This window comes from Lepus europaeus, unplaced genomic scaffold, assembly GCF_033115175.1.
Source record: "Lepus europaeus isolate LE1 unplaced genomic scaffold, mLepTim1.pri SCAFFOLD_29, whole genome shotgun sequence".
In the NCBI taxonomy this organism is placed as follows: Eukaryota; Metazoa; Chordata; class Mammalia; order Lagomorpha; family Leporidae; genus Lepus; species Lepus europaeus.
The window spans coordinates 2,172,790-2,194,306 of NW_026909167.1; positions in this window are offsets into that span (position 1 = coordinate 2,172,790).

The window sequence follows — 21,517 nt, forward strand, 5'->3', positions numbered from 1 at the left end:
AATATAAGAAACTGTTCCTCAAAGGTCAAGATGAGGACTGTTCAAGTCATTGTTTCTCAAAGTGTCAATTTCACTTTTACAGCTTTCATTTTAGGTGCACTATTAGTTCTCATAGATCAGGGAGAAGATATAGTATTTGTTTCTTTTGTGATTGACTTATTTCATTAAGTATTAAGTTTTCCATATTGCTCCACTTTGTTGCAAATGATGGATTTAGCTATTTTTACTGCTGTGTAGTATTACATAGTGTACATATCACATAATATGATCATCAAGTCTTTGGTTGATGGGCAATTAGGTTGATTCCCTATCTTAGCTCTTGTGAATTGAGCTACAATCAACACTGAGGTGCTGACAGCTATTCTGTTTACTGATTTCATTTCCCTTGGGTAAATTTCCAGGAGTTGGCTGAGTCATATGGTAGATCTATATTGAGATTTTTGAGGTATTTCCCAATTGTCTTCCATAGTGTCTTAACCAGTTTATATTCCAACCAACAATGGATTATGGTACCTTTTTTCCCACATCCATTCGATATGAATGTTGTTCTAACAGGGGTGAGGTGAAACCTCATTGTGGTTTTGATTTACATTTCCCTGACAACTAATGATCCTGGACATTTTTATGTGTCTGTTGGCAATTTGGATTTCCTCTTTTGAAAAATGTCTGTTTAAGTCATTTGCCCATCTCTTAACTGGGCTCTTTGTTTTGTTGTCATGGGGACTGTTAATCACTTTGTAGATTCTGGTTATTAATCTTTTTTCTATTCAATTAGCAACTAATTTCTTCCATTCTGTTGGGTTTCTCTTCCCAAGGCTGACTGTTTATTTTGCCATACAGAAGCTTCCCAATTTGAAGTAATCTCATTTGTTAATTTTGGCCCTGAGTGCCCCATGCCTCTGGGGTCTTTTCCAAGAATTCTTTGCCAGTGCCAATGTCTTGCAGTGTTTACAAATGTTCTCAATTAATTTGATGGTTTCAGGTCATAGATTTAGATATTTCTTTCTTCAAACTTCTGCATGTGGAAATCCAGTTTTTCCAGCACTGTTTGTCGAAGAGGCTGTCCTTGTTCCAGGAATTCATTTTAGCTCCTTGGTCAAATATAAGTTGGTTGTAGATGTTTGGATTGATTTCTGATATTTCTATTCTGTTTCATTGGTTTATGCATCTGTTTTTGTAACAGTACCAGGCTGTTTTGATAACTGTCCTGTAGTATGTCTTGAACTCTGGTATTGTGATGCCTCCAGCTTTGTTTTTGTTGTATAAGAGAACTTTAGGTATTCGAGGTATCCTGTGGCTTGTTATGAATTTCAGCATAATTTTTCCTAGATCTGAGAAGAATGTCTTTGGTATTTTGATTGGTAACACACTGAATCCATAAATTGTTTTTGGAAGAATGAACATTTTGATGATATTGATTCTCCCAATCCATGAAAATGGAAGATTTTCCCATTTTTTTGTGTGTTTTCTTCTATTTCTTTCTTTAATGTTTTCTAATTCTTATAGTAGTGATCTCTGACATTCTTAGATGAATTTATTTCAAGGTAGTTGATTTTTTTGTAGCTATTGAGTATGGGATTGATCTTAGAAGCTCTTTCCAAGCTCTAGCATTGTCTGTGCATACAATGGCTATTGATTTTTGGGTTTCAATTTTATATCTGTCATTACATTTCTTACATGAGGCTCAAGTGTGCAGTGACTCCTATTGATTTAAAAATTGACACACTTGGCCGGCGCCACGGCTCAATAGGCTAATCCTCTGCCTCGCAGCACCGGCACACTGGGTTCTAGTCCCGGTTGGGGCACCGGATTCTGTCCCGGTTGCCCCTCTTCCAGGCCAGCTCTCTGCTGTGGCCAGGGTGTGCAGTGGAGGATGGCCCAAGTACTTGGGCCCTGCACCCCATGGGAGACTAGGAGAAGCACCTGGCTCCTGCCATCGGATCAGCGCAGTGCACCAGCCGCAGCACGCCAGTCGCGGCGGCCATTGGAGGGTGAACCAACGGCAAGGGGAAGACCTTTCTCTCTGTCTCTCTCTTTCACTGTCCACTCTGCCTGTTAAAAAAAAATGACACACTTACTTATGATGTCAGTGATCACTTGAGGCTCTGTCATGAGCTGCCAAGGCTATGGAAGCCTCATGAGTTCACAAACTCTGAAAATATTTACACAGGGCCATAATGAATCTGAGATTTCTCTCCTCCCTTCAGAAAAAACGTACCTTCTTCTATGATGGTCCCTTCTTTCCACTGGGATCTCTCACAGAGATCTTTATGTCTGCCATTTTTTTGGCCACAGTGCCTTGGCATTCCATGCCATAAATGCTCTCATGGGCTTTTTAGCCAGATACAAATGCCTAAAGGACTTATTTTGAGGCCATAGTGTTGTTTAGGGCATTTGCTATTCTAGGAATCTGCTGTGTGGCTTGCTTTCAGTGTTGGATCCTACTCTCCATTTTATTTCCATCTATTTTTATTAGCAAACACTTGGTCTTATTTATGTGATCCTTTTGACTGTTATTTCTATCTTTATGATCACTTATACACTTAAAATTATCACTTTAACTAGTACAATGACATTATTACCTGCCAACTTAATGGGATTTGGAGCCCCATGGCAAGTTTTTAGCTTTACCCGTAGGTGTAAGTCCTTGGGAACATGTGCTGAACTGTACATCTCCTCCCTCTCTTATCCCCACTCTTATTTTTTACAGGGATCAATTTTCAATTTCTTAATGGAGACCAGTGCCTAAACACTAGCCCCATTGGGTATAATATTCATCCACTCTTCCCCTAGGAGCACTCAAAGGGATGATGCAGTCCTCAGTGTAAGTTCAGATTCTCCAGCAAAGTCTCTCACCAAGTAATTAGGAACCCCTGAGTTTGTGGAGTATCTCACTTGACTTCTCAAAGTCCAAACCACACCGTGAGTCCTCCCACACACCTCAGGTGTTTTTCACAGTCCTTGTTCAGAAGCTTCACACAATCACAAGCTCCCAGCCCCCTGTTAATTCTCTACATCACAGTCAGGAGCCTTCCCTTGACTGTTGGGCACAGACATGAGCTGGTGCTGCTGGTACATATGTCCAAAATGGTGCCAACTCTATCAGCTTGTATGCCTTTGTAAGGTGATCAGAGAGAGAAATGTGTCTGCCTCATTCTTTTTTTTTTTCCTCTCCTCTAGTTTGGCTGGTATTCTTTCCCCCATGGGGTTCTTCCTGCATTTTTTTTGTCAGTGACTTGGGCTGCTGCACTCTGGTCTCACCTCACTTTACAGTGCTGATGCATAGGCTCTCAGTTGTTGAAGCCCTGAGCTGTGGGTGCCCACATCCTCCACATAGGTCCACTGAATCCCTCTATTTTCAGTAGAGTTTCCTCTGTTGTATTTTCCTTAACTCTTCCCTGAGACTATATTATCTTCACTTTTTCTAAACTATCTTCTCCTGGGCTAGAGCAATATCCTCCCCCTCTACTCTGCTATCTTGAAAACAACTCTGACAGTTTTCAAAATAGTTCATGGAAAATGTAAGTTATTAAAAAAACCAGAAATTTCAAAAGCCTTTGCTCCAAAATAAATGTATCTTTAATCCAATTTCCCGCAAGCATTTTGAAGTCCCTCAAATAATGTGTTGCTCTACAGCTTATTAACCACAGCTCTGACCATTTGGCCATCTGGAAAGTGAGCACAGTGGATGGAAGGCTTCTGTCTCTCTGCCTTTCCTCTCTCTGTGTAACTCTGACTTTCAAATAAATAAATAAATCTAAAAAAATCAGAAATTGCATTTAATTCTTCCTGTATGAATTGTATGTCACTTCTGAGGTATCTGAATCTATTTTTGAGATAAGTTTCTAAATTGCCCTTCTTTAATTAAACTAGTATGTTTTCCCACCTCTACTCCTCTATCCTGACTTTCACCCTTAGCATGAATGCCTTCCCCCTGCTGTGTTCACTAACACATATCCTGTCCCAGAGTAACCTGTCTAGGCCAGTCCAGCTCTTCAGGGAAATGGGTGACTTCACCACATAAAAATCTTGTGGTGCCAATTAATCTGTAAAACTTGAAATGCCTGTGATTTTCAAATGTTTGTTAATATTGGGTCTTTTTTGTTTAGTTTTTATCCTTTGTGTTTCTTTAAGATTTCTGGTTCTATAACAGTTCAAAAATATCTGTCTATATGTAATTATGGAAAATATTCCTTTTATATTATGTTATAAAATTCAAAATATTGCAGTTTTTAGAAGAAAAAACATAAGGAAAAATTAAACGCCCAATGCTCCCACAATCACCATTTATATGTTGATATGTTTTACATCTTGTCTTTTATTGTCTTTGCTTTATATTGCTATGATCACCTATACTTTTATTGCCTTCTAGATGGCACTCAGCACAAACTAACTATTTTGTCACATCATCATCATAATTAGCAGCTGCATGATCAGGGCCATAGAACTCTATAGTTTAGTTTGTTTACAAAACAAAATGCCTCAGCCTATGCAGAGCAGAGACTCAAATGCTACCTTCACTAGCTCATGAAGGCACACATCTTGCCTGATGGGGACTGAAACTTCACAGATTAAGCATGGTTTTATGTTGCATGAAGATGCTGTCCACCTGTTGAGCCATGTGCATGTGAGTTGATGGGGCTTTTTTTGGGATGAACAAAGTTCTTTCATGTAGCAATAGACTTGTACATGGACATCTAAAAAGTGGACACCCCATATATTGCTTAGCAGTTTGTTCTTTGGTAGAGAGATCAGCTTTTCCAATTTAACACTTTCTAAGGTCTAAATTCTCTTGTAAACTATATCCATTGGTCTTTCTGGAATAAATAATTTTAAAAATGAGAGTACCAAGGAACTATAAGTTTACAAAATGTACTGCAGAATATGAAGACTAACAGTCTGGATTCTGAATTATAACAAAAGACATTAATGTTCTCTAGTAAGACAGAACAGCTATGGTTTACTTGCACACTTTTCAGGACCATAGGAAGTAAAGAGGTGCAAGCCGCTTGCATTCAATAATATCTGCTAACTCTGTTCTTGGCATTCCAGAAGGAATGAGTACAAGAAATGTTTTTGAAGAAATGGGACTGATTGCGAACCTCTAATTTCTTGTTTATAAAACTTGGAAATGTTATCCATAAGTGAGGTGTATAAATTCTTTTTCATTACTTATTTAAATAAAACTTGAGAGGGAAAGAAATTCAAGTTATTTCTAGTGCTTGTAATGAAAAAAAAAATTCTCTTATCCTCAAGGAAAAATCCCTAAGCAGCATGGGAGAATTTCTCCCAACCTTTGCTTCATGGTTTGAGGGAATGAACATATGATTGCTAATAAAATACAGAATTTTCAATTAAGTTAGGATTTCAAATAAATAGCAATGTTTTGACAGAATTAAGTTCCAAATATAGTATGGATAACTTACAATAAAAGGTATTCATAGTTTATCTAAAACTAAAATTTATCAGTGTATTTTGTATATTTGAATTGCTTAATCATGAGGAAATGAAAGAAATAATTCACTGTGATTAAATAAGTGTACACCAAGGAAGCAGGTAATAGTCTGTTGTTGGAAAGCTGGTGTTGTGATATAGTAGCTAAAGCTCCCACCTGAACTTCTGGCATCCTATATGGGTGCCAGTTCATATACTGGCTGCTCCAATTCTGACCCAGCTTGATAGCCTGGGAAAAGCAGTGGAAGATGACTCAAGTGTTTGGGTCCATGTTATTCATGTGGGAGACACAGAAGCTCCTGGTTCCTGGTTTCTGCCTGGCCCAGCCCCAGCCATTGCAGACTTCTGTGGTACAAACCAGTGGATGGAGATCTCTCTCCTTCTCTCTCTCTCCCGTGTGTGTGTGTGTGTCTGTGTGTGTGTGTGTGTGTCCCTCCCTGGGTGTAAGTCTGCCTTTCAAATAAATGAATGAATCTTTATTTTAAAAAATCCATCATCTCAGTGGAAAGAACGGGGCCATCAAAGAAGGAGGTACCTTTCTCTGAAGGGAGGAGAGAACTTCCACTTTGACTATGACCCTGTCTGAATAAGATTGAAGTCGGTGAACCCTAAAGGCTTCCATAGCCTTGGCAACTCATGACTAGAGCCTAGGGAGATTACTGACGCCATAAACAAGAGTGTCAAATTGTTAAATCAACAACAGAAGTCACTGTGTACTTACGTCTCATGTGGGATCTGTCCTTAATGTGTTGTCCAATTGAAGTAATGCTATAACTAATACTGAAATAATATTTTTATACTTTGTGTTGTGTTTCTATGTGGGTGCAAACTGATGAGATCTTTACTTAGAATATACTGAATCGATCTTCTGTATATAAAGATAATTGAAAATGAAAAAACTTGGTTTTAAATTGGAAATTGCATATAAAATTAATCATTTTTTTAAAAAAATCATGTAGGATCTCTGTCCTTAATGTGCTGTACATTGTGATTTAATGCTCTAACTAGTACTCCAACAGTATTTTTCACTTTGTGTTGCTATGTGGAGGCAAACTGTTGAACTCTTTACTTAATATATACTAAACTGATCTTCTGTATATAAAGGGAATTGAAAATGAATCTTGATGTGAATGGAAGGGGAGAGGGAGTGGGAAAGGGGAAGGTTACAGGTGGGAGGGAAGTTATGGGGGGGGAGCCATTGTAATCCATAAGCTGTAATTTGGAAATTTATATTTATTAAATAAAAGTTAAAAAAATCCATCATTGCAATACTCAGGGTCTGAGGGCTACTCCCATTATACACATTTGCAATTTTCGCCCTAGACTGAGCCTATTGTTTCAGGATGTCCAGATAGGAAAACAAACCACATCTTTTTAGTTTTATCAGGTGACCTTTTAGTTTCTTATGTCTGGTGTCTGGATCTTTGTCATGAGGGCTACAATGGTGATGGGCTCCTGTGCTACAAAATTTGCAGCAGCAGTAATCCTCGGCAAAAGTACAAATGATAATGGCAAAATCTAAAGGCAATATGAGCCTCTTAGCTGAGAAACCTGCACAGTGACCCTTCTGCAGATCATTTGCTCCAGGAGATGTTTCATGAAGCGAATGTGGCTTGCACACACTGTAGGCCATATACTTTCATCAGGCTGAAGGTGCCAATTTTTATTTGGTACCTGATGCATGCCAAATTGTTCTGACATCTTTCTTGACAGGCTACCTAACTTGCCTCTGCCTGGAGAACTGAGTTCTTCTGCCTAGGTTGGGTGCCTTTATACCCAATACACTCTGTGCCTACTTTCATTTTTGGGGACCTATGTCTGCATGAGTGTGAATACCTTCTGTGTACCATACACTTATCTATACATGTACATGTGTTTCTGTGAATATCTTTGTGTAACAGGTGCACATTTATGCTTACATTTGCAGGTTTGAGTACCTTTGTGTACCAGGAACACATCCACATGGGCATATCTGCAAGTGTGAGCATCTTCTGAGTATCAGGCACAGGTTTGTGCAGGCACATGTGTGTGTGAGTGTGTTTGTGAGCACCCTATGTGTGCATGCACATATGCTTGTTTGGATACTTTTGTGTGCAAGGCACACATCTGTGTGCACATGTTCAGGTGTCAGCACTTTTCTGTACTAGGCACACATCTGTGCCCACAGGTCTGCCTATATGGATACTTAGGTTTACCAAACAGGTTTACTTTACTCACAGCAGCCTCTCAACATCACTCTCAGTGTGATGCTATTATTACGCACAATTTTAGATAAGGAAAACCAGAGTGTTAGCAGACTCATCTAAACTCTAGAGAGAGGAATACAACTCTAGAGAGAGGAATACAACCCCTAAGTGTCCAAGCACTTAATCCCTAGCAGTTGGGCCCCAGAGTAGACAACTCCACACACAATTGCATAGTAAATGCTGAACCAAGTAGTCCTTGCTCTCATTTGTCTGTCTCTCAAAGAAGTACCTCATAAACTTACTTTATAGATTTATTTCATTTATTTAAAAAGCAAATTTACATAGAAAAAGGAAGAGATAGAGACAGAGAGAGAGAGACAGAGAGACAGAGAGAGAGGTCTTCCATCTGCTGGTTCACTCCCCAAATAGCCACAATGGATTTGATTAGGTCAGGCCAAAGTCAGGATCCAGAAGCCAGAATCTTCTTCCAGGTTTCAGACATGGGCAGAGAGACTCAAGACCTTGGGCCATTCTCCACTGCTTTCTGCGGTTCATTAAAAGAGAGCTGGACTGGAATTTGAGCAGCCATGATTCAAACTAGCACCCATATTGGATGCCAGTGTTACAGGCGCCTGTTTATTCTGCTACACCACAACACTAGACCTGTGATCCATAAAATCTTAAGGAAAGAACTTCCTCTAATTGTCTATATCACTATCATCACTGATATTTTTCAAAATACAAAATGAAAAAGTTCTTCATCACTCATTTTCTTCAGTATGTTTCAGTTTGATTACTGTCCCTTCTCATTCTTGAAACTACTGGCCCAGCTATCCCCCAGGATCTGCATTCTTTCCAAATGAAAGCATCATCCAAGTGCTAGTTTCCTGAGCCTCCTGCAGCATTGGACCTCAACTTACATCCTATTCAGGTGCTTCCACCTTTCATTTTCACTGTTGATTGTTTCTTCTTCTTACTGCATCAGGCCAAGGACCATCACCTAACACCAGATTGTGGAGCACAGACTCTAAAATTTTCTCTGACTGCCTTTAGACACATTTCCTGAAACCCTAAAACTAGATTTCCATGATGTTCCTCTGTTTCTATGATAAACAAAATGCACTTTGAATACTTGGCTTTGAAACATAGCCACCTTCACTCTAGTTCACTCACTTTCCTTCAAAACAACCTTGCCCCTAGCTTAGCTGTCACTCTTCTAGTCCCTTGGATCCAGTCTCTGCTTCTGTGACTCCTGTTCATATCTAACACAGGGCCCCACTCCTTTAAATCAACTCCTGCTTGGGGTTACTCAGGCATAAATTTGCTTGTTTACACATGAATTTGCATCTCAGCATGCATGTACTGTGATAATTAAAGAACAAGGAGAGAGCTGCTGTTAGTGGACTATGGACCACAGCAAAAAAAAAAAATTGTATTATATTTCTACTTAGAATGAGCACTGTGGAATTAGAGAGAAATATGAAAGCTATGATAGTTATGACCCAACCATGGGTCCAGCTCAGGGGAAGCCCTTGGGAAAAATTTCCCAGAGCAGAGCTGTGATCACTGTGGGAAGGAGGCCCTCAGAGAATGGTGCTGGCCTAGGGTCCCCTAGGAAGGCAGGATCTGTGGGTTCCTTGGCTTAGGTGGCAAAAATATAGATAGAATCAGAGGACTAGTGAAGAGGATGAAAACATTGAAGAGGAGATACCTGTAGCCATGACCCTGGCTAAGGCCTAGTCCCTTCACAAGGGCAGTAACTCCAAAAGTGCGAGAAGCTAGACTTTGATCTAAGAACCTTTAGAGAAGAAGGCAAAGTAGTTTCAGAGAGCAGTGATGAGGAGCTGGCTTTGAGCCAAGTGATTACAACCTTTTGATCTTTGCTCACAGTGATCACAGTTGGTCCAGCTGTGAACTCAGTGTAAACTGAGGCTGTGAGCATCCTGAGGAAGGCCCAGATCTCAGAAAGCACAGCCAGGAGCTTATTAGAATGGATGGAGTTATAAGCTCCCTCCATCATAACCAGTATAGTACCCACTGCCCACCCAAGAACAGCCCCTGGGTTGATCAGCAACAATTAGTTCAGCTGGGTGCAGATGAGAGAAATAGGAGGTAACAGAATGCAAGTGACAAAGAATCTATTTCCCTTCCTGCTAAAAAAGCTTCCCTAAAGCTCCTTTTCCAGAAACACAGGGAATCCCAGCTTCCTAATGCCAGTCTTCAACTGGTGTGACAGTGCTGTGGAATACTCACTGTGATGAATCCTCAGGGTGCCTATGTCCATGACATAGTTACCAAAAATTTGGAAAAATGAAGGGCCAGGATACCAGAGCCCCTCCTTAGGGAACACCAAAAGCAAAGACCCCATGAGCTCAGGCAGTAGTAAGGATAGCAGAAACAGCTCTTCAGGGAACGAACAGGGATCTGAAGGGTCCCAGATGGCCAACTTAGTCCCACATTGGGCTTAACTCCTACTGAGTGGCAGTGTAAATTATATAGAGTTACCCTGGACTTACCCTTATCTGTTTTCAGATGCCAAAGGCTATGCCCAGGCCAGATATCAATCTTCCAGTTACCTCTCCTCTGACCAAGAGATTCCTCAGATGCCAAGCAAGAGAGAGTTACAACTAGCAGCAATCACTTATACTAATACAGATAAAAAAGAGTCCACATAAGGCACCAAATGTCAGAAGACCAAGAAATGGGCCATGTGCTCCCAACCCTCAATCCTTCAAAGCAATACCACCCAGAGCCTCCTGGGAAAATAAATCCCATGAGTAAGACCAGATGAGAGCCTTGGTGGTGAAGGTACTGATGCAGCTGCTCAATCAGGAAAAAAAGAATGTCACAGACTTCATCAATATCAGCAAGAAAGATAAAAGGGGCTGAGCAAGCCATGAGTCAAACTATGGCACATGTGAGATGTTGGTGCTGTGGACAACAGCTTAACCAATTGTGCCACAGTGCCAACCCCATGAAACTACATTTTTAACTTCTTCAACTCATAGTAAATGCTGGCCATCCCTCAGGGGTTCCATGCTGGGCAAGTTATTGAGCCTACAGGAAGGGTGGTCCAATGAGGAAGTGGGTCCAGATCCCCTGAGCTAACCCTACTTTTCCTAAAACAGGATGCTTTGCATAGATGTGTACAATGTGTGTGTCTATATGTGTATGTACTTTTCAAAGCCAATATGCCCAAAAGTTTCAGGACTTCCCATCACCTTGCTCTGTAGAAACAGCAAAAGTAGCTTTCAGCTCATCCTGTCGTACTTGGTTGCTTAGTGATCTTGAAATTTTCTTATTTTATTCAGTTTTACTATTTTTGTCTTATTTAAGCATTTAGGAAAACACACTGGTCTCACTGAATCTTACAGCTCAACAACACAACACACTGTATAGGGTCAATTGTTTCCCCTTGTGATCATGTGGCTGATTGGAGTTTGGGCTTGCTGCCATTGCCATGCACTGTAAAAGAGTATCATGGCACATATTGCTATCCTAACAATAGAACACAATTAAAATTTGTAAGTATGGCTTTTATTGAATTTGTATCTTCTTTTCACCATCATAAAGTGGAAAAATATTTAACCTTCATAAGGTGAGAACTGTGTGAATTGCATTTATTTATCTCTACTTAAGCTCCATAGTCCAAATCAAATGAGTAGAAGTATCATACCATTCACTGGGAAAATATTCTCCAAATTTTGTAAAGACTTTGTCTCTTCTCTGGTCCTCAATTCAATGAAAGTCATTAATTTCCTGTTCTACTGCATAATTCCTAACCAATGTATCCAATTCTTCTTTGATTCAAGCTTTCCATCCTATAATAAAGTCAAAAAAGAAAGCATTTAGCTCAAAATCCAAATTAGAAATCATATATAAATATGCCATTCTCTAACTTATAATCACTCAGTAAGATTTATGAGATGTTTCTAATTTATGTTTGTGAGTGAATTAAGGCTCTCAATTTGTTTATTGTTACTTGCCTGATTCAAGATACCATTACTCTGTCTTGCGGGACTTCTACTCTCTCTTTTCTGTATCTTCACATTTACTCATAGCATCATACTCTCCATTCTCAACAAAACAAGTGATCCCTTAAAAACATACATGAAAAAACAATTCCAAGCTTAAAACCTACTAATAACTTTTCAATTTATTTTTTATTTTCATTTACTTATTTGAAAAGTAAAATTACATTTTTCATTTTAAAAAGAAAATATAAACATATATTAAGAACAATGGGGATTTCAAAAAGCTTGTGCAGAATGAAACTAAAATGTAAGTTTATTTTGGTGCTAGACAATAAGAAATCCATACATAGGCTGATTCTAAAAAAATCATGGAAAATGTGTATAAAAATACACAGAATTTCAAGATTTTGCACAAAAATGATATATTTGCAGAAAATATAGCCATTTTGCAGACTTGCAAATTGTGGCTGATGCGTTGTGATTACCTCCACATACAGGTGTAAAGAATTTTTCTCTAACGGTTGAAGTACTAATCTACCAATCACACCCATATATTTCAGGCAAAGGAATGGAAATACATGTAGCCTGTGATGGCTGCATGCAAATAGGAGTGGAGACATTGGGAAACAGCCAGAGCTTCACATACAGAGATTGAAGGAATAAATAGGCTGCAGATGGATCAATGCATATAGAAAATGTGTAGCCTTAAATGAATGTTAGAATAAAATACTAAAAATCATTCATCACAGCTTCTGTCTTAAGAATTAAAAAGAAAAATAAAACCTGAAAGTATATATAATAAAGGCATTCAAAAATAATAGACAGGCTTCAATCTGTATTTGCACTAGTGGTGGTGTTGACATTTGTATTCCTGTAAGGTTAGGATAACCTAATGCAATAGACATTAAGATTTTATTAATCTGCAGAAAGTCAATTATTCTGACATCTGAGTTAGTAATTGGTCATTTCTTTTCTATTATAATTCCTAATATCTTGTATACTGTTGAATTTGCATTTTTCTCTCCTGGTTAATTCTTGATGCATTAAATAAAATTTTGTCAGATGTTCACTTTCTATTTGTGTGAGAATGGTGTTTTTAACAATAGTTCTATATGACAAAGTTGTTCTCTAAATATTTATTTCTGAAGGGCATCATTGCCATGGGAAGGTGCCCAAAGTTTCATGGGGTGGGGGGCAAGTTGAAAACAGAAGTAAACACTCTGAAGTGAGCCAAACTCTACAATACTAAGTCCAAACTTTGAGTATAGTTGTGATGTATTTGGTAGGGCTCTCATTGAAAAATGCCACACATCGAGTAGCTTAAAACACAGAAATTATTGACTTAGAGTTACAGAACATTAAAGTTAGAGATGAGAGTATCAGCCAGGTGAGTTCCTCTGAAGGTTGTGGGGAACTGGATTCACATTTATCCCTGACAGCCTGTGGCTTTCCTGCAGCCTTAGGCCTTCTTTCCCTTTCATATAGCTGTCTCCCTATATGTATGTCTGCATCTGGGGTTTCCCTTTTTATAAAAATGGCAGTAATATTGTTTCATGATTTCACCTGAAGACCTTGTTTTGTCTTGATTACCTCTGCAAAGAATTTATTTCAAGTAAAGTCAAATAAGGTTACGTTCTGAGGTCATGCGGTTGGAACTTCAATCTATGAATATTTGGGGGAACACAATTCAAACTTTAGCAGTAGGATTACTTCTTCTCTATTCCCAAAGGTGACTTTTCCCCTCAAATGAAACCTTAAATTACAGAATGCCATTAACTCATGAGACGCCTATGGGCAAGAAATCTCACCTTGTTTTATAATGAAGTTCATTGTCACCCCTCACACAAAGTATATTCCAACCTGACTCTGTGGAATTATGGTGAATTATATTTGGGAACTAAATCCTGTCTACCAGATGAGTTCATAAGTTCTTAGGAGCATTTAGAAACCAGTCCATATTTTAACATAATTCATCTAAGAGGCAGAGCAACAGACACAGAGAGGTGGAGACAGAAGAGAGAGGTCTTCCATCTCCTGGCTATCTCCTCAAATAGCCATAATGGCAGGAGCTAGGCCAGTCCAGAGCCAGGAGCCAAGAGCTTCTTCTGGGTCTCCCATGTGGTTGCATGAGCCCAAACACTTAGTCCATCCCACACTGAATTCTCAGGTCAAAAGCAGAAGAGGAACTGCAGGGAACTCAAATCAATGCCCATATTGATGCTGGCAACTGTAGTCAGAGACTTAACATACTCCACCACAGAACTGGCCCTAACCATCCATTTTTACAGGTTAAACAAAAAAGTCTTTTTCAGACTTTATTCATTTGAATGAATGTGCTAAAATAATTCCAATGGCATTGGGGTTGGATGTTTAATATGTTGGTCAATTTATCTGCAGGGAGTGCAGTCCCTTCTAATTTTGTATCAGGAAGGAAGGCAACTTGTGGGTGATGGGTGATTTCTTTGACAAACAGGGCATTATTTGACAATTAGAAGACTTTTCTAGCTGACTCACTCTTTTGAATAGCCTGAAATGGATTAGAAACTTCTAAGATGTTTATTGAATGAGTTGAAATGTCCAAGGAAATTGGATGATAGGAGAAAAGCCTAAAAAGCCATATGTTTTCAGTGATTTACAGTATACCCTGCTTTCGCTACATGTTGTGGGAGACTGCGCTGTGTCTAAGCATTGCGGTGGATTTCTTTCTGAGAGGATTCATTCTGAGAGGAGAGCGTGGTGGGGGCAAGAGGTGCAGTCACCACACAGACCTTGGGAGTCAGATGAAAGCAGGCATGAGTGAATTAAGCAAGTCACAAAGAGACAAATTTCATTTGCTTTCCCTAATCGGCGACAACTGAGCACCAAGGGGGAAACCTGTGGAAGTGAAATTGACAATATAAGAAACTATGACCTGATCAGCTCTTGTCCTGGCTCTGGATGTACAATGTAATACTTTATCCTTTTTAGTATTTGTTGTTGTTGTTGTTCTAGTACTAGTGGTTGAACTCTGTAATTGGCACACGGTTATTCTTGGGTGTTTAAATTTTAACTGAAAAGTGATCCCTGTTAAATTTAAGAGTGCAAAAAGAGAGGGAGGAGATGTACAATTTGGGACATGCACAATCTGACTTGCCGCAAATGATGGAGTTAGAAATGTACCAGGGCATTCCAATACAATCCCATCAAGGTGGCATGTACCAATGCCATCTCACTAGTTCAAGTGATCAATTTCAGTTCACAACCGATGGCTCTGATAGGTCTAAGAATCAAAGGGATCACACAAACAAGACAAGTGTCTGCTAATACTAACTGATAGAATCAAAAAGGGAGAGAAGGATCCAACATGGGAAATGGGATACACAGCAGACTCATAGAATGGCAGACGTCCTAAACAACACTCTGGCCTCAGAATCAGCCCTTAAGACATTCGGATCTGGCGGAAGAGCCCATGAGAGTATTAGAGGCATGGAAAGCCAAGACACCATGGAAAAGAAAAAAAAAGAAGAAGACCTAAATGAAAGATCTCTGTGAGTGAGATCCCAGTGGAAAGAACGGGGCCATCAAAGAAGGAGGTACCTTTCTCTGAAGTGAGGAGAGAACTTCCACTTTGACTATGACCCTATCGGAATAAGATCAAAGTCAGCGAACTCTAAAGGCTTCCATAGCCCTGGCAACTCATGACTAGAGCCTAGGGAGATTACTGACACCATGAACAGGAGTGTCAAATTGTTAAGTCAGCAACAGGAGTCACTGTGTACTTACATCCCATGTGGGATCTGTCCTTAATGTGTTGTCTAATGTGCAGTGATGCTATAACTAGTACTGAAACAGTATTTTTGCACTTTGTGTTTCTGCGTGGGTGCAAACTGATGTGATCTTTACTAATTATATACTGAATCGATCTTCTGTATATAAAGATAATTGGAAATGAAAAAAAAAAAAACCAAAAACAAACCCTGGTGTTAAATTGGAAATGGCATAGAAAATTAATTATTTTTTAAAAAAAATATTATGTAGGATCTCTGTCTTTAATGTGCTGTACACTGTTATTTAATGCTATAACTAGTACTCCAACATTATTTTTTTTTCACTATGTGTTGCTATATGGTGGCAAACTGTTGAAATCATTACCTAATATATACTAAACTGATATTCTATATATAAAGAGAATTGAAAATGAATCATGATGTGATTGGAAGGGGAGAGGGAGTGGGAAAGGGGAGGGTTGTGGGTGGGAGGGAAGTTTTGGGAGGGGGAAGCCATTGTAACCCATGGGCTGTGCTTTGGAAATTTATATTCATTAAATAAAAGTTTAATTTAAAAAAAAGAAAAAAAGAAAAAAAAGAAAGCAGGTATGAGGCAAGCAGCTTGCAGACTCATTTATTTCAGTTGCTACAGCTGCTTATATAGCCAAGGCAGCCAATCCAGTCAAGGGGCAGTCTATGCCCTAACCAATCACAGCCTGTTGCCAGTCAGACTCTGTTGCCAGGCAGTTTCTGTTGTCAGTGGCCATCTTGGCATGACCTTCTCACCTTCTCATGACCTTTTCACCTTCTCATTCCACCATATCTAAGAATACTGATAGCAGTAGCAATTTTTTGTGCTTCCTGTGAGCTAAACATTCTGCGTACATCTGTTTTTCATTCTCTCTTCTGCCCTGTGTTAGGCACTGTGGTTCTATTTTTTATATAAGTAAACTGAAGCCAAAATAAACCAAGCAGCTTGACAATATAAATTTAGTTGTACCCTTAATCATTGTACTCTAGATTGGTGGACTTGTAAAACTGCTTTCTTGTGGGAAGAATACATAGTTAGGACAATTAGTAAATATTATTTAAGAGGCTAATTTTATAGTATGTCTCATTTGCTAGGTATTTGTGTGCTGGAAGCATTTCATAAAGTGTGGAGTTATGTCATGGCTAAGTATATATTGTATGGATTTAGATGTTGGGATTGGATCCATTCTTATGTGTGTCAATGTGCACATGTACCTTTAACAAAAGAGAATAATCAATGTTCTGATTTTATCTAGAAAAGTATAAAATATCAAAACATATAATATATAAGTAACAATAATATCTAACATTAATAATATCTAACAACACTAGGTATGTGCTGTCTGAATGTTAATTTTGTTGATCAAATCAGCCTATGAAATAAATACAATAATTGTCTTCATTTTACAATGAAGTGCACTGACATATAGTTTTACATTTTGCCTAAGGTTACACAAATTGCAATTGATAGAGCTAGAATTTGAATCTGAAAACCTTTCAAGTTTGTCAATATCTGATAGGATGACACCATTGATATGACATATGTTCTTCCACCTCAGAGCTTTTGCCTGTGCTCTTTCCTTTGCAAGAACACATTTACATCCCTCTCTTATAGCAATAGGTGCCTACATCAAGAAATTGGAAGGCACCAAATAAATGAGCTATCAATGAATCTTTCTGTGATAACTCTTGATCATTTTGAAGCAGAGCATCACTATCTCTTTTCTGGAAGCATTCTTTTACCCTCTTGGAACAGGACAGCTTCTCTCATCATGCAGTGCCCTTGCACCTGAACTCTGTCTTTCAAACCAGCTGTCACTTGTGCTAGCTCCATTATGTCTTTATTGGCTGCCCATCTAGAAGGCATAATAATGACAGTCATATTCTTCACTTAACCAGTACCATGCCTAGTATTTCCTACTTACTGTTTACCTGGCACTATCTGATCTTCACTTGTAGCAAGCAGGAGTTAGTGAACAGGTAAATTTAATGCAAATTTATAAATGCCATCTGTGGATTCCTTCTTTGTTCATTTCTACCAGACTTTTAAATTTCATTTTATACAATCAAAATAAATTCAAGCAGAAAAATAACTAAGGTATAATTAAATTACTTTATTTTTGAAGAAGATATCTATACATGTTTGAATTAGTATTAAAAGATATTCTCTTTCATACTTAGAAGAATGAAAAGCTGTAAACAGAATTACTTCATTTCTCACTATTTCACTTTCATATTTATTTCTTATTTTTCTCATATATGAGGGGCCTTCAAAAAGCACATGGAAATGCATTTTATTTAAATAAGTATGTATAGACTTAAAAATATTTGTACCAAAATAAACTTACCTTTAAATTCCATTTTCCATGGGCTTTTTGGAGTACCTTTATAGACGTATTTGTGAGTCTTATTTACAGTTATAATCTGGCAGCCACTCTGGTGTGTTTTTACTTATTTCCCTCCTTAATGTTGTGCACCATCAGACTGTTTTTTAAGATTCATTTTATTTATTTGAAAGACAGTGTTATGGAGGGAGAGAGAGAGGGAGAGGGGAAGATATAATTTAGATAGATAGACAGATAGATAGATAGATGATATGAGATAGCTTCCATCTGCTTATTCATTCTCCAAATGATAACAACAGCCAGGGCTGGAGCAAACCAAAGCCAGAAGCCAGAATCCTGACGTGCACTTCTTCCCCAGGTATGTTAACAGGGAGCTGGATGAGAAGTATAGCATTCAGGACTCAAACCGTGCAGGCAGTGGCTTTGCCCAATATGCTACAAGGCCAGTCTTGCATCATCCATCTTAAATTCCTATCCACAATAAGTATAAATGATCAGAAAAAAAACTTTTGCTTGGTTTCAATGCACAGGCCAGAAAAGCATATCAATTGACTATAAGTCCATCCAAGATCAAATATTGGCATGTCTTTTATCCTGCATTGCTGTTTTAGAGACACAAAAAGTTCTTGTATCCTAATTTGATTATTTCAGCAATTTACCCCCTGGCAGTCCTAATTAGAAAGAATAAACAAAATTGTGGTCAGGGTCTACAAGTTATGATAGTTAAATTCACTTTTCCAATAGTTTGAATGTTATTTATTCTCTTTTTAATACTTTTAAAATATATAAAGTGAACAAATTTCATGTGTTTCATAGATACTGTTTTACAACCATAATGACAGTTTTCACTCTACCCTCACTCTCTCCCTCACTGCTATTCTTCCTCCTTTGTTCCTTATATTTCTTTCAATTTTTACAATGACAAACTTCTAAGTTTCTTTATAATCAAAACCTGAATGCTTTACAAATACAGAATTCAAGAAGTAGTAATTAGAAAAAAAACCAACTAAACTCAAGTGTACAGGTATGGTCTATAAACAATAATCAAATCTGAAAATATCAATTTCTCTCATACACATTACTTTTTTTGTACTCTGTATTAACTACAACAAAGCATGGAAAACATTTTTTTCTTTAAAAAAGATTTGTTTGGGGCCAGCGCCGTGGCTCACTTGGTTAATTCTCCCCCCGTGGTGCTGGCATCCCGTATGGGCACCAGGTTCTAGTCCCAGTTGCTCTTCTACCATTCCAGTTCTCTGCTGTGGCCTGGGAAGGCAGTGGAGGGTGGCCCAAGTGCTTGGGCCCCTGCACCCACATGGGAGACCAGGAGGAAGCACCTGGTTCCTAGCTTTGGCTCACTGTAGTTATGGCTGTAGCAGCCATTGTGTGTGTGGGGGTGAACCAACAAAAGGAAGACCTTTCTCTCTTGTTCTCTCTAACTCTGTCAAATAAATTAATATATATATGTACACACACACACACACATATATATATATATATATATATATATATATATATATAAAGATTTATTTATTTGAGATGTAGAGTTACAGATACAGAGGGGCAGAGATAGAGGTATTCCATCCACTGGTCCCCTCCCGAAATGGCTGCAACAGTAGGAGCTGAACTGAACCAAAGCCAGGAGCCAGGAAGATATTTGTCTTTTTGAGACTGGGTTATTTCACTAAGCATTACTGACCCAGAAACATTGTATTAATGTGTCTTTTTCCCCCATCCTAGCTATTGTTATTCTTTGGTGGTTGATGAAAACCACTCTAACTGGGGTGAGGTGAAACCTCTGTCATTTTTATTTGCATTTCCCAGATGGCTGTAATGCTGAGCATCTTTTCATGGATCTGTTGGCCATTTATATTTCATCTATTAAAAATAGTGTCCATATCTTTAGTCCATTTCTTAACTGGACTGCTTATCCTGTTCTTGAGTATCTTGAGCTCCTTTTATATCTTGGATATTAATCTTTCATCAAATATAAAATATATATATATATATAAGTATAAAATATAAAATAATTTCTCCCATGCTCTTGGTTGTTGTTTACTATGTTGAGTATTTCCTTTGCTGGCAGAAGCTTTTAATCTTGATGTAATCCCATTTGTCTATTTTTGCCTTGATTTTGTGTGCCTCTGGGTTCTTATCCAAGAAGTGTTTGCTGATGCCAATGACTTGCAGTGTTTCTGCATGTTTCTCTCTAGTAATTTGAAGGTTTCAGGTCTTAGATTGAGATACCTGTTCCATTGGAATTGATTTTTGTATAGGGTGTAAGACAGTTGTCTTATTTCATACATCTGGGAATTTTGATGGAATTACTTCATCTAATCCATGAACATGGAAGAATTCTCCACGTGCTGTACTTCCTGTTTTTTTTCTTTAATATTTCATAATTTTCATTGCAGAAAACTTACACATCATTAGATAAATTTATTCCAAGGTATACACACTTTTTGTAGTTATTGTGAATGACTCTAATAGTCATAAAACACTCAATATTATAATTTGCATTACCCTATTAGTGAGATTACATGGATCCACTTGTTTCTCACTACATCTTCCTCTTAAAAGTTAACTTTTTCCTTTCTCTCTGTCTCTCTCTCTCACTGTCTAACTCTGCCTGTCAAAAAAATAAAAATAAAAAAATTTTTTAAAAAGTTAACTCTTTATATTCTATGCCTATTTTATTTGAGGATTCATTTTGTTTATATAAGTTCATGGAGGTTTTAATTTAATTTAGGAAATCAATGTCTTCTTAAGTACATGTCAGCATTCTCTTAGATTTTTTTTCTTATTTTTATATATTGTGGAACAGAAGTCTTAAAGATTTCATGTAATTTAACAGTCTTTTCATTTATGTTTAATATTATACAGTTATGGGCCAATAGTAGTTGAAAAATCTAGACTGCCAAATAATACTCTTTATTCTTGATTTTATTTAATTGTATGTTCATGCATATGCATAATTTATGTTATATAATATAAATTTTAAAATTTGACATTATGTTTGCTTTTATGCATGTTATGTACTTTTAGCCATTTTAGAGTCTACATTAGCTTCACAATTCTTTTGTTTTAACTTTTTTTTTATTTGACAGGTAGAGTTATAGATGGTGAGAGAGACAGAGAGGAAGGTCTTCCTTCCATTGGTTCACTCCCCAAATGGCCACTGTGGACAGTGCCTACCAATCCAAAGCCAGGAGCCAGGTGTTTCCTCCTGGTCTCCTATGCAGGTGCAGGGGCCCAAACACTTGGGCCATCCTCCATTGCCCTCCAGGGCCACAGCAGAGAACTGGACTGGAAGAGGATCAACCGGGACTAGAATCCAGCTCCAATATGGAATGCCAGTGCCATAGGTGGAGGATTAACCAAGTGAGCCATGGTGCCAGCCCAGCTTCACAATTATTAAGAAGCACAAAAATATTCCCCATTTTATAAATCAGTTGGTCATTTTGTCCTATTTCCTTGATTCTTTTTTACTTTATCAATATTTTGAAAATCACTTATTTTCTACAGGATGCAGACAATTCATGTTTTTCAGAAAAATATGGCAATTCTTTGCTAAACACCTAAGCTGTTTATTGTTTAGTGTTGTTATTTTGATACACAAAAGGAGAAAATAAGGAAGGACAAATGTACTATGTTATGATAGTCCCTCATTTTTTTTCTTGCTTGTGGAATTTTGAGTATGTTGATGACTTCACAAAATGTTCATAGTAAATGCTGGCCATCCCCCAGGGGTTCTAGAACAGAGTGCCTACATGGGGAGCAGG